Source organism: Rhinoraja longicauda, chromosome 19 (genome assembly GCF_053455715.1).
Source record: "Rhinoraja longicauda isolate Sanriku21f chromosome 19, sRhiLon1.1, whole genome shotgun sequence".
Taxonomy (NCBI): Eukaryota; Metazoa; Chordata; class Chondrichthyes; order Rajiformes; family Arhynchobatidae; genus Rhinoraja; species Rhinoraja longicauda.
Genome location: NC_135971.1, coordinates 38,090,892 through 38,103,265, shown reverse-complemented (window position 1 = coordinate 38,103,265; position 12,374 = coordinate 38,090,892). Strand labels below are relative to the sequence as shown.

The following is a 12,374-nucleotide window of genomic DNA, read 5'->3' as shown; positions in this document are numbered from 1 at the left end:
CTTAGATGCGTTTAGAAGCACATAATATTAAAATAAGTAAAGTAATTTCAAAATACCATAAAATGCTTGTGTTAAACCAATTTATTTACCGTCAGGTCATTTGACAGGTAGATTGGAGGCGACAGCTTGACGGTCAGGTAAGCGTGGGAATTTTCGCGATGTGTTTGGCCTCAGCCATTACATTTAAAGTGGGCTCCAAACCCAGCTATGCAACCCGGAAACCAGATATGCATCTCCCTTACATTTTCAAAGAATGCCCTCACAATTTTGTGTGTGCGTGTGTGTGTGTGTTTGTTTGTTTGTGTGTGTGTGTGTGTGTGTGTGTGTGCGTGCGGGTGTGTTTAGTTTCGTTTAGAGGTAATACGGACTAGTTAGCAGGCAACAAACGCTTTTTACTGTACCTCGGTACACGTGACAATAAACGAAACAAACTGCGTGGAAACAGGTTCTTCGACCCTCCGAGTCCGCGCGGCCCATCGATCCCCGTACACTGGTACTATCCTACACACGAGACACAATTTACAATCTTTACCGAAGCCAGTTAACCTACAAACTTGTGCGTCTTTGGGGTGTGGGAGGAAACCGGAGCCACGCGGTCAGGGGGAGAAGGCGCAAAGTCCGTACAGACGACGCCCGTCGTTAGGTTGGAACCCGTATCTCTGGCGCTGTAAGGCGGCAACTCTACCGCTGCGCCGCCGTGCGGCGAGTGCGCGCGTGTCCATCTCCCTCCACAGATGCTGCCTGGCCGCGAAGTTCCTCAAACATTTTGATTTTTATACAATTATTTCAACCGATTCCTTACATCTGTCATATCGAATATTGACTTTGCCTCATCGTTCCTCCTTCCTGTCTACACATGTCTCAAACTCTCCTTTGCGCCGCTGTTGTAGTCCGCACCAACCCCGCTTGTGCCGCCGTGTGAGTCGGGGGTCGTTTAGGAACCTGGGGAGCCCAGAGCTCAGGACCCGCCGCCCGCGGCTGCTGCTGAACCCGCTGGAAGGGCGACTGTTTCAATCTTTATATTTTCACAAAAGTATTCCTGTTCCGTTGACCGACACAGTTAACGCGTTAAAATGAAGGAATCGACTGCTTCAATTACTGTTGCTGTTTATTTCACTCTCCCCACATTTACGCTCCCCCTGGTTTTATTTCCGCGCTAAATAGGGTTTTAGGATGCGGAATTTGGGGATTAAATGGGACCCGTTCAGCGCCGACCTGTTGTCCACCGGGTTTCTGCCCCACAGCCCCTGATCCCCGCTCCTGACGCCGGTCTCGGGACCCGACCCTTTTACACACCCGGAGCGGAACCGGAGCAGATTCTCAGCCACTGGTTCACATCCCAAGGCCCGAAGAAAGGATAAAGTTTCTCCGTAAATGTGTTCCCAGTGAAGGTGTGGAGGTGGGACTTGGTGTCCGCGTTGCAAAATGAAACTGTCCCGGACTCGTAACTGAGATAAACACCCACCCTCCCGGGGATAGGGCGGACGGGGAGACGGGATGGAAAGGTGGTAAGAGCATAAAACTCGTCATCATCCCGCTCGATCCTCCAGACCCCAGTCTCGGGGGTCAGGTCGACTTCTCCCTCCCTCTCCACAGGCTCTGCGGCGACTCCCAGACTCCACCACCGACTCCCCGCCACCTCCACCTCCCAGTAATATCTCCCCGATGTGAATGCTTCCGATCCCAGCACACACGGCTACGCTGTGAATCTTTTCCCGGTGTCAGGGAGATTCTTCAGGGTCCCGGTCCATTTCACCCTCTTCCGGTCCTCAGACACCTCCAATAACGGATGCGCTATTTCCACATCATGGGCGACGGAGACTGGGGGAGGGAGAAGCAGAGAATCAGAGAGTCCCCGGGGGTCGGGCAACGCGGTCCCAGGACCAGGGGAGAAGCCGCTCCGCGTGCGCAACAGGTATGCGTTCATTCCCGGTAATATTTTATCCCGGCTGGAGAGGGGAATTTCGTGATGTATCGGGAACGGACGGGGCCGTGATCGTGCGGGCGGGGTGGACCAGTGCAGAGGATTATTTATCAATCCATAATAAATGGGATTATGAGATTGCGGCGGGGTTAGATAAACGAAGCGGGCTATACAGATATGGAGGCAGATGGACACAAAACGCTGGAGTAATTCAGCGGGACATGTAGCATATCTGGAGAGAAGGAATGGGTGATGTTTAGGGGCGAGACCCTTCTTCAGACTAGTTAGAGATGTCCCTAGTTTCCCTTATCCATAACTAGTCTGAAGAGCAGTCACGACCCGAAACGTCACCCATTGCTTCTTTGCAGAGATGCTGTCTGTCCCGTCGAGTTACTCCAGCTTTTTGTGTCTATCTTCGGCTTAATCCAGCACCCGCAGTTCCTTCCAATAAAGAAATGGAGGTTGTTCGGAGGTAGAGGATATTGAGGTTAGTGGTAGTTTGGTGTTTTTCACTCGAGTTGTAAATCTGTGGAATTCTCCGCCTCAGAATGCAGTGGAGGCCAATTATCTGGATGCTATCAAGAGAGAGTTAGATAGAGCTCTTAATGATAGCGGAGTCAGGGGGTATGGGGAGAAGGCAGGAACGGGGTACTGATTGTGAATGATCATACATGATCACATTGAATGACAGTGCTGGTTCGAAGGGCCGAATGGCCTACTCCTGCACCTATTGTCTATTGTCGATTATATGTTGTCTATTGTCTATTATCTATTGTCTATTGTCTATGGTCTATTGTCTGTTGTCTGTTCTTTATTGTCTATTGTCTATTGTCCATTGTCTATGGTCTATTGTCTGTTGTCTGTTCTTTATTGTCTATTGTCTATTGTCTATTGTCTATTGTCTATTGTCTATTGTCTATTGTCTATTGTTAAAGAGGAGGTAGAGATGTGGGGTGGTGTCGTCACGATCACAGTGAATGGGGGCAGACATGAGGGGCCAGATAACTTGCTTCTGTTTCCTTGGGTGGGGGTGAGACAGAGGGAGGGGGGATTTACACCATGGAATGAAGCAGAGGTTGAATGATTGGTTGTGATATAGAATGGGTGGAGATTTGGGGTTGTGGGGTCGCTGAAAGAAAGGGGATGCACGGGCGGATTTGATGGGTGTGAACAGCCAAGAGCACACTGAAATCATTGTAAACCGTTCTCCGAACTTCACGGAGAGACTTGACAATGAACACAAGGAGTTCATATAACAGCACAAGGAGTTGTTTTACCCCTCAGGTACTGATCAGATAAATCCGAGGACGCCGTGGGAAGCTAGAGAGGAAATTACATGTGGCCTGGTGAGATTCCACAGTTGTCATTAAATACGGGTGAGGCACCGGTTGAACGCAGGGTGGCAAATATTGTGCCTCTACTTAAGTAGGGTTGCAAATCATGGGAACCAACGAGCCTAATGTCTGTGAACGGAACTTTACTAGAGAGTATTCTGAGGGAAAAGATGTTCATGCATTTGGATGGACAAGAGTTGATTAGGGATAGTCAGCACGGTTTTAACCACAAGAGATCGTGTCTCACGAATCTGATTAAATTTTTGAAGATGTGACCAAAAAAGTTGATGTGGGTAGAGCTGTAGACGTTATATATGGATTTCAGCTAGGCATTCGACAAGTTTCCACGTGGTAGGCTGCTCTGGAAGGTTCGATTACATGGGATCCAGGAGGAGCTAGCCGACTGGATAGAAAATTGGCTCAATGGAAGGAAGCAGAGGGTGAAGGTGGAAGGATGTTTCTTTCAGACTGGAGGCATATAACTGGTGGCGTACCTCAGTGTTCGGTGCCGGGCCTGTTGCTGTTTGTCATTTATAGCAATGATTTGGATGTGAACGCGCATGGCGTGATTAGTAAGTTTGCAGATGACGGTAAAGAGGGTGGTGCAGTAGATAGTGAAGATGGTTGTCTAAAATTTTAGTGGGATCTTGATCGCTTGGTCCAGATAGTATATCCGGGCGAGTACTAAAGTCTTGTGCTACTCAGCTTGCTCCAGTGCTCACCACAATATTCAACCTCTCCTTGGCAAAGTCCGTGGTCCCTGCATGCTTCAAAAGATCCATCATTGTACCGGTGCCAAAGAATGCCTCTCCAGCGTGTTTAAATGACTACCGACCAGTGGCCCTCACCTCGGTTGTCATGAAATGCTTTGAGAGGCTAGTCAAGAAGCACATCTGCGCCCTCCTTCCTCGCAACATGGACCCACTTCAGTTCGCATACTGTCCGAACAGGTCCATGGATGATGCGGTCTCCCAGGTTCTACACACCGCTCTCTCTCATCTGGACAGCCAGGGGGGCTATGTGAGGATGCTGTTCATTGACTTTAGTTCAGCATTCAATACAATAGTCCCCAGCAGACTGGTTGAGAAGCTGCTGGAACTGGGGCTTAGCACCCTTCTGTGTGCCTGGGTCCTGGACTTTCTCACTGCCAGGCCCCAAGTGGTCAGGATTGGGGAACACACATCTAGCTCCCTCACCCTGAACATAGGATGAGGGAGGGCTGCGTCCTTAGCCCCCTACTGTACTCCCTGTACACACATGACTGTGTGGCCAGGTTCAGCTCAAACTCCATCATCAAGTTTGCTGATGACACTGTGGTGGTGGGCCGGATCTCCAACAACGATAAGAAGGCCTACCGGGGGGAGGTGGCTGATCTGGCATTCTGGTGTCAGGACAATAGCCCCTCTTGAATGTAACTAAAACAAAGGAGCTGATTGTGGACTTCAGAAGGGCTAAACATCCAAGGACGTACACACCACTGGAGATAAATGGGTCTACTGTGGATAGGGTGAGCAGTTTTAAATACTTGGGAGTCCGCATCACAGAGGATCTGACGTGGGCAACGCACATTGCCGCACTGGTGGGTAAGGCTAAGCAGCGCCTTTACCACCTTAGGCAATTGAGGAAATTCAGAGTGTCTCTGAGGATCCTTCATTGCTTCTACTCTGGGGCTGTAGAGAGCATCCTGTCCGGCAACATTACAGTCTGGTTTGGGAACAGCTCTGCCCAGGACAGGAAGGCCCTGCGGAGAGTAGTGCGTTCGGCAGAACGCACCATGGGAACTACACTCACCCCCCCTGCAGGACCTATACATCAGGAGGTACAGATCCAGAGCAAGCAAGATCATGAGGGACCCCTGCCACCCCAGTAACGGACTGTTCCAGATGCTATGATCAGGCAAACGCCTCCGCTGTCACGCTGCGAAAACGGAGAGGATGAGACGGAGTTTCTTCCCACAGGCCATCAGGACTGTCAACTTTTATAACCCCAGAGACTAAATTTTTGTCGACACTAATAGTAACTTATTAACTTTATTTATATGCTGTAACTGTAATTCCTTTTTGTGCACAACCCGCAGGCATTGCCACTTTCATTTCACTGCACATCGTGTATGTGTATGTGACAAATAAATTTGACTTGACTTGACTTGGTCAGGTGGATTGAGGAATGGTTAATGGAGTTTAATACTTCGAAGTACGAGGTATGGCATTTTGGAGAAACAAACCATAGCAGAATCTACACAGTGAGCGGCGGGGCTTAGGGGCCTTTTGTTCTAATGCCTTCCCATTGGAACAACATTTCAATTTCCCTTCGATCGATTAATAACATCAATCCTTGCATCTGTATTACTTAAATATTTCATAACCAAGAACAATGGAGAAGTTTTACCGTGCTTGAAGTCTTCAGATGTTTCTCTGAATACCGTGTTGAACAAAACAGGGCGATCAAACTTATCAATCGGCGAGGCACCATCTACCACCAACAGTAGTTTGGCTTCATCGCTGAACCTGCAAACATTTAACAGCTGGTTATGAACTGAGCATGATTTTCTTTCGAGCTGTTCTACACAAATATGCAGTATTTCAGTCAAGAGGATGTCCTACCTCCTTTTCCGACTAGCTTCATCCTGAAATAAAAAAAACACAAATTTGAGTCGACTGAGATGAAACAGCCACATCTCGATAGCAGGAGATTCACCCAAATTCTGACATTCCTCAGATAATTCCCCTTTCCCAATGCGTATTGTCGCTATTACATAGACAGAGAATGGAAAGTTTCGCGGAGACATAGAAACACCGGGCAAGATAGAAGGAAAGTTCAAGAAAATGATGCCATAACTGAGAGGGCGCAACGTACAGGAAACTCTGGGCAGGTCGTGGAATTTTATCTGGAGAAGATGTCGGAAATGATGGGATGGACACATTTAAAATGATCGGTAGATTTAAATCGGTGGGGGTAGAATAGTATCACCAATAGCGAGAAGACCAAACGTCAAAGCTGAAATGTAAGATGGACTTTAATAAATCCCGTAGGAAATACAGTGACGGGAACGTGAATCTCACTTGCACAGGGGTAGCTGAAGCCAATGCTGCAGATACATTTGAGGGGAAGTGGGATAAACACACGAGGTTTCCTCGAATTGGGGGCATTGTTGCCGGGTGTAGTGAGTAGATAAGAGGGATGTTGAGTGGAACAGAAACATTGGCCGGAGAAGATGGGCCGAACGGCTTGTTCATGGGATGTAATTCTATGGTGAACACAGACGGACAGAAAGAAACAGAGCAAATCCCCCCAAGGTGACCACTCACTGCTGATGGAACCGGACATAGATGTTAAATCTGACATGTGCGTCGCGTTCTAGATTTCAATGTTAATCCCCACAATGTGGTCATGGCTGATCTAGTCCTGGACTAAACTCCCATTTTGCCACATTCCCTTTAATTTCAATTCCTTCCACTTTCAAACATGTATCTCCCTTTCGTTTATATTCTTCTAACGGGCTAAACCTATCAAAGTCTCTTGGTTGGACATTCCCAGAGATTCACTGCCCTCTGTCCAGTCGTGGACCTTGGGGTCATATAAAGGATCACTCCTCGTTCTTCTAAACATAACATGTTTATCCTCTCCTGATACAACAACCCCTTCATCCCAAACCCGAAATTGGCGATTCACGGCGTGCTGCCTCCTTTGCTATTATATCATTTCGTTGTTACGGTAATCAAATCTATGCTCTGGATGTGGCCTAGCCAACTGCACAATTGTGAGAAAGCTTCCTTGTTGCTAAACTTCAACCACTTTACAATAAATCTCAACGTGCCATTTCTTCTCTAAACTGTTTTTAGAGACTCGGCCCACCGAGTCCGCACTGACCAGCGATCCCCGCATACTAACACTACCCTAGATACACTAGGGACAATTCTACACTTACGGCAACCTACAAACCTGGACGTCTTTGGTGTGTGAGAAAACCGAAGGGCTCGGAGAAAACTCACGGGGAGAAGATACATATAGCACCCGTAGTCAGGATCGAACCAGAGTCTCTGGCGATATAAGCGCTGTAAGGCAACAACTCTACCGCTGCATTACCGTGCCTGCCTATCCCTTTTGGCTAATGGATAAAAGTACCTGGACCCATCTGCATTTCACTTATTTTGCTGTCTGTTTCCATTTCACTGAAATGCATCGTTTCCCACTTTACCACATTGAATCATATTTGAACACTCATTCAGTTTATTGCAGAACCACAGTGATCCCATGCCAATTTGCCCCAGACTCTGCCTCTTCCTTCTGGTCACTAACATAAAGAGTAAATAATTCAGTGCCAACACCAGAATGCGCCTGTCAGAGATAAGGACAAGGCTGGAAGGATTAAACAATCTGATCGACATAGGGTTGGGGGCCTGCTCTGGTAAAGTTGGTTGGATTCTGTGGAGTATAATAGATGTAGGAGTTACATCTGCCGAAGACCAGATGCGAAAAGTGCTCAGGAGAAAGCTTTGACAGAAAAGGTAAAATAGAATCTTAAGAGATTCTACAAGGACATTAATAGCAAACGAATAACTAGAAAGAGAATATGTCCCTTTAAGAGTAAACGGATAATTGGGAGAGAATTTATTCACAAAATGCTGCAGTAACTCAGCAGGTCAGGCAGCATCTCGGGAGAAAAGGAATGGGTGACGTTTCGGGTCGAGACCCTTCTTCAGACTGATGTCAGGGGGGCGGGACAAAGGAAGGATATAGGTGGAGACAGGAAGATAGAGGGAGATCTGGGAAGGAGGAGGGGACGGGAGGGACAGAGGAACTATCTAAAGTTGGAGAAGTCGATGTTCATACCACTGGGCTGCACACTGCCCAGGCGAAATATGAGGTGCTGTTCCTCCAATTTCCGGTGGGCCTCACTATGGCACTGGAGGAGGCCTATGATAGAAAGGTCAGACTGGGAATGGGAGGGGGAGTTGAAGTGCTCGGCCACCGGGAGATCAGTTTGATTAATGCGGACCGAACGTAGGTGTTCAGCGAGCCTGCGCTTGGTTTCGCCGATGTAAATAAGTTGGCATCTAGAGCAGCGGTTGCAATAGATGAGGTTGGAGGAGGTGCAGGTGAACCTTTGTCTCACCTGGAAAGACAGTTTGGGTCCTTGGATGGAGTTTAGGGGGGAGGTAAAGGAACAGGTGTTGCATCTCGTGCGGTTGTAGGGGAAAGTGCCCGGGGATGGGGTGGTTTGGGTGCGAAGGGGCGAGTGGACCAGGTAGTTACGGAGGGAACGGTGTCTGCGGAACGCAGAGAGGGGAGTGGATGGGAAGATATGGCCAGTGGTGGGGTCCCGTTGTAGGTGACGGAAATGTTGGTGGATGAATTGGGAGAGAATACGTCCCATTGTGTGAGAGCGACCTTAAGGTGGATAAATCCCTGAGACTGATTAAGTGTATCCTCGCTGCCTATCCATTAAGCTGCCTTCACCGGGTTGGTTTAACACCAGCGAAGTCCCTCTCCATTCAGGTTCACCATCCGGCTTACTTTTCCCATGGTCTTGTGATTTGTGGAGATTCTCCTTCTTTTGAGGAAAATATGAATCAATCACTAACTCAGTGACAAGTTCACAGAGACGGTTTCCCCAAGGAATTTGCAGGCAGTGCTGAGATCGCGAAGATTGTGCGGGAGTTCATTTGGTTTGGGAGAAACAGCAGCACAGAGCAGGGGCAGACGGAACATTTACCCAGTTCTGAATAACTGGTAAATGCGACTTGTATTTCAGAAATGTCCACCACCATTTTGTGCGCGTATTCTGACTTCGCCAAAATGTAGTGTAACCGCTCACCTTCAGAAATATCGCACTGTCGTTTTGATCCAAATGTTCCTGTAGCTTTAAGAGTTCCTCCTGAATGGAATTTATATTCCCTTGAATCTCTTGAAGATTTTTCTCCATTGTATTCAGAATTTTCTCCTCTTCTTCCCGGATATCTGCCAGTACGCGCTGATCTTCCTCAGTGAGAATCTGGTGCAGTTCAGCAAACAGGGATGTGATCTTGGACTGAAGGTTGTGTGACTGTTCCTGTAAAATGAAAGTTGAAGATAATTATTTAATGTCATTTTATGGTATTTCCTCACGGCATGGGAGGTGATATTTGGCCAATTGACCGTGAAATTAGCCCTTTGGCGGACCATGTCCATATTGGCCACTGTCCCTATCTATACTAATGCCATTTACCCGCATATAATCCGTATCTTCCATTACCTTGGCAATTCAAGCGCTTCTCCACATGCTTTTGAAATGTTGTGAAAATAATCTCTAATTCCTCCTTCCCATTCTCCCAAGTCCAATTCCCTGCAGCCTATTCCGTTTCACCTGCCCATTATTTCCCACCCTTTCGTCCACCACCCACATTCACTGGGATAATTTGTAGCCGTCGATTCACCATCCAACAAGCGTGTCTGTAGGGTGTGGACGGAATCAGACGCGATCACTGGGAGAACGAGCGATCCACATAGACAGCAACCGAGATGAGGATCGAATCGTGTTATCAGGACAAGGACACAATAGCGCTACTTCCAGTCACATAGTAATAGAATCATACAACGTGGAAATCTGTCCTTCGGTCCATCTTATCCATGCCGACCATATTGCTCATCTACGCTAGTTTTACCAGCCGGAATTTGGTCCATATCCTACACTATCCCCATCCATGAACCTGTCCAAATATTTTCTATATATGTTCTTATCGTACCGGACTCAACTACCTCCTCTGGCATACTGTTCCATATATGCCCCACCCTCTGTGTGAAAAAAACTACCTCCCAGTTCCCTTTAAATGGTTTCCCTCTCACCTGAAGCATGTGCCGCTCGTTCTTGACTCTCCTGCTCCAGGTAAAGACTTTGTGCATTCACCCTATTATATTCCCCTCATTATCTCACTTTGAATTACTCTTCCACCTCCTACGGTCCAAAGAATAAAGTACTTCCCTGCGCGACCTCGAGACCTCGGGCCCTCGAATCCCGAGCTATGGAGATTTGCTCCATTATCACACGGACCACAGTGATCAAATCTGCACAAGATCAGGGAATCGAAAATGAAAAGCCTCACCAGAACCCCAGAAATCTTCTCTTTCTGTTGCTGCTCCATTTGCTGGATCTCTGATTTCTTTTTTGTGAGAGATTCGAAGGAAGATTTAACCTGATCCTGGGATTGTGTTTGAAAATCAAATAATTAAATTGTTAGACAACAAAGGAGGAATTAAACATTAATGTGAACAAAATCCGGTTGCCTTTACCTTGTAGAATTCAGCAGCTTCTGCTATCAGCGTGAAGCTGTGAGACTTGTGTTCCCGCCCAGCTGCACAAATCACACAGATCAGTTTCTTGTCAGTTTCACAAAACAGCTTTAGTTCTTCCCGATGTTCCTCGCAGTGAAGTTTATCGTCCTTCTCCTTCCGATACAGGTTTAGTGTCCGAAATTTCTCTGACAGTCTTGCCAAGGCCCGACTTACCGCAAGTGTGCGCTCCACAAACTCCTCTCCACATTCCGGGCAGGAGATTCTCCCTTCCCTGTCCCAACTCTGTGTGATACAGGAACGGCAGAAGTTATGCCCACACTCCAGTGACACCGGATCAGTGAAGATCGCCTGGCAGATAGGACAAACAACCTCCTCGGTGAAACTCTTGACCTGGTCTTTCGAAGCCATGTTAACTCCCGGCACTTCCTGGTTCAAAATGCCTTCCGTTTCGGGAGCTGCTGAACCCTTGCAGCACCGCGAGTGTCCATTGCGCATGCTCGGGTAATTAAAATAATTTGGCTGCCTGTTTCAGTGTGAAGATGTAGAAACAAGGAACTGCTGGCGCTGGTTTACAAAAAAAGGCCCAACGTGTTGTAGTAACTGCACCTAGGTCTGCACCTGTAGTAACTGTAACTGGGTCAAGCAGTACCTCGGGAGAACATGGATGAAGGTTCTCGACCCGAAACGTCACCCATTCCTTTTCTCCAGAGACGTTGCCTGTCCCGCTGAGTTATTCCAGCTTTTTGTGTCTATCTTCGATAGGTGATGTTTCGGGTTAGACCCTTTTTTAGACTGATTGAAGGGGTGGGGGTGGGAACCAAGAAAGTTAGAAGAGATGGCGGGCAGGTACTATAAGGACGTTTCAAATAAATTTGGCAAGGATGAGAGGGATATGGGCCAAACGCGGGCAGGTGGGATGAGTGCAGATGGGGCATCTTGGTCGCCATTGGCAATGTGGGCCGAACGTCCTGTTTGTCTCCATGACTATATCAGAAAAGGACAGGAAAAAGGAGGGAAGCAACGGGGGCTGATGATCAGGGTTGCACAATTTTAAAGGTATTGGACCTTCAAATGAAGTGCATTTGCAGTCTGATTAACTCAATTCAATTCAGAGCTGAATTCATTGGATATATTTAATGTAATTTCATTGAATTTTGATAATCTGCACACCATGTTACATGCATAAGCATTTAATGGAAAGGTAGATTTCATTTAAATAATGTGCCTTGGTGCTTCAAATACTATGTTGGAAATAAATCCCAACTGCTTGGACTGTACAGCTTGCTTTTAAACTTGTTTTTCAATATTACTACGTGCAATTTGCAATTTCATCATTTCCTATTGTTGTGTTCGATAAATCACGGGATTCAGGCAACAGAGTTTGAATAACAAGGTATTTTATTACGCTACTAAATAGGGCACAGGACCCACGAATCCGCGTGCTCTCTCGCAAATCCCCAGTACACAACAGAGGACGGCGCCGGATTGTGTCCTGTTGTTGATAACTTGGCATAATTCGCAACACTGTCCAAGGCTGGGGTCGTCTCTTTTCCTGGAAGCGCGCCCGACTCGGACTTTTGTGGCGTTTCTCCACCATTCCGACCTGTGCCAAACCCCCTCCCGTGAGACAATCATAAGCGCGTCCACCACAACATTTCTGCACTACTAGCGGTAGGGGGCGCAGGTGGTCCGCCCAACTATTGTAGTGTTTTGATCAGCAAACCCAGACATTCCCAGACGTTGCTTTAGGAACATCTGGTCAAACATATTCTACTTGTTTGGAAACGTCTACTCAAACATATTCTACTTGTTTGGAAACGTCTACTCAAACATATTATACTTGT

At 47.4% G+C, this 12,374-nt stretch overlaps 1 pseudogene; it reads right to left on the bottom strand.

Moving 5' to 3' along the window:
• Nucleotides 1-1,288: 1,288 nt before the first annotated feature.
• On the bottom strand, nt 1,289-10,938 carry LOC144603229 (zinc-binding protein A33-like; annotated as a pseudogene).
• Between the last annotated feature and the right edge of the window lie 1,436 nt (nt 10,939-12,374).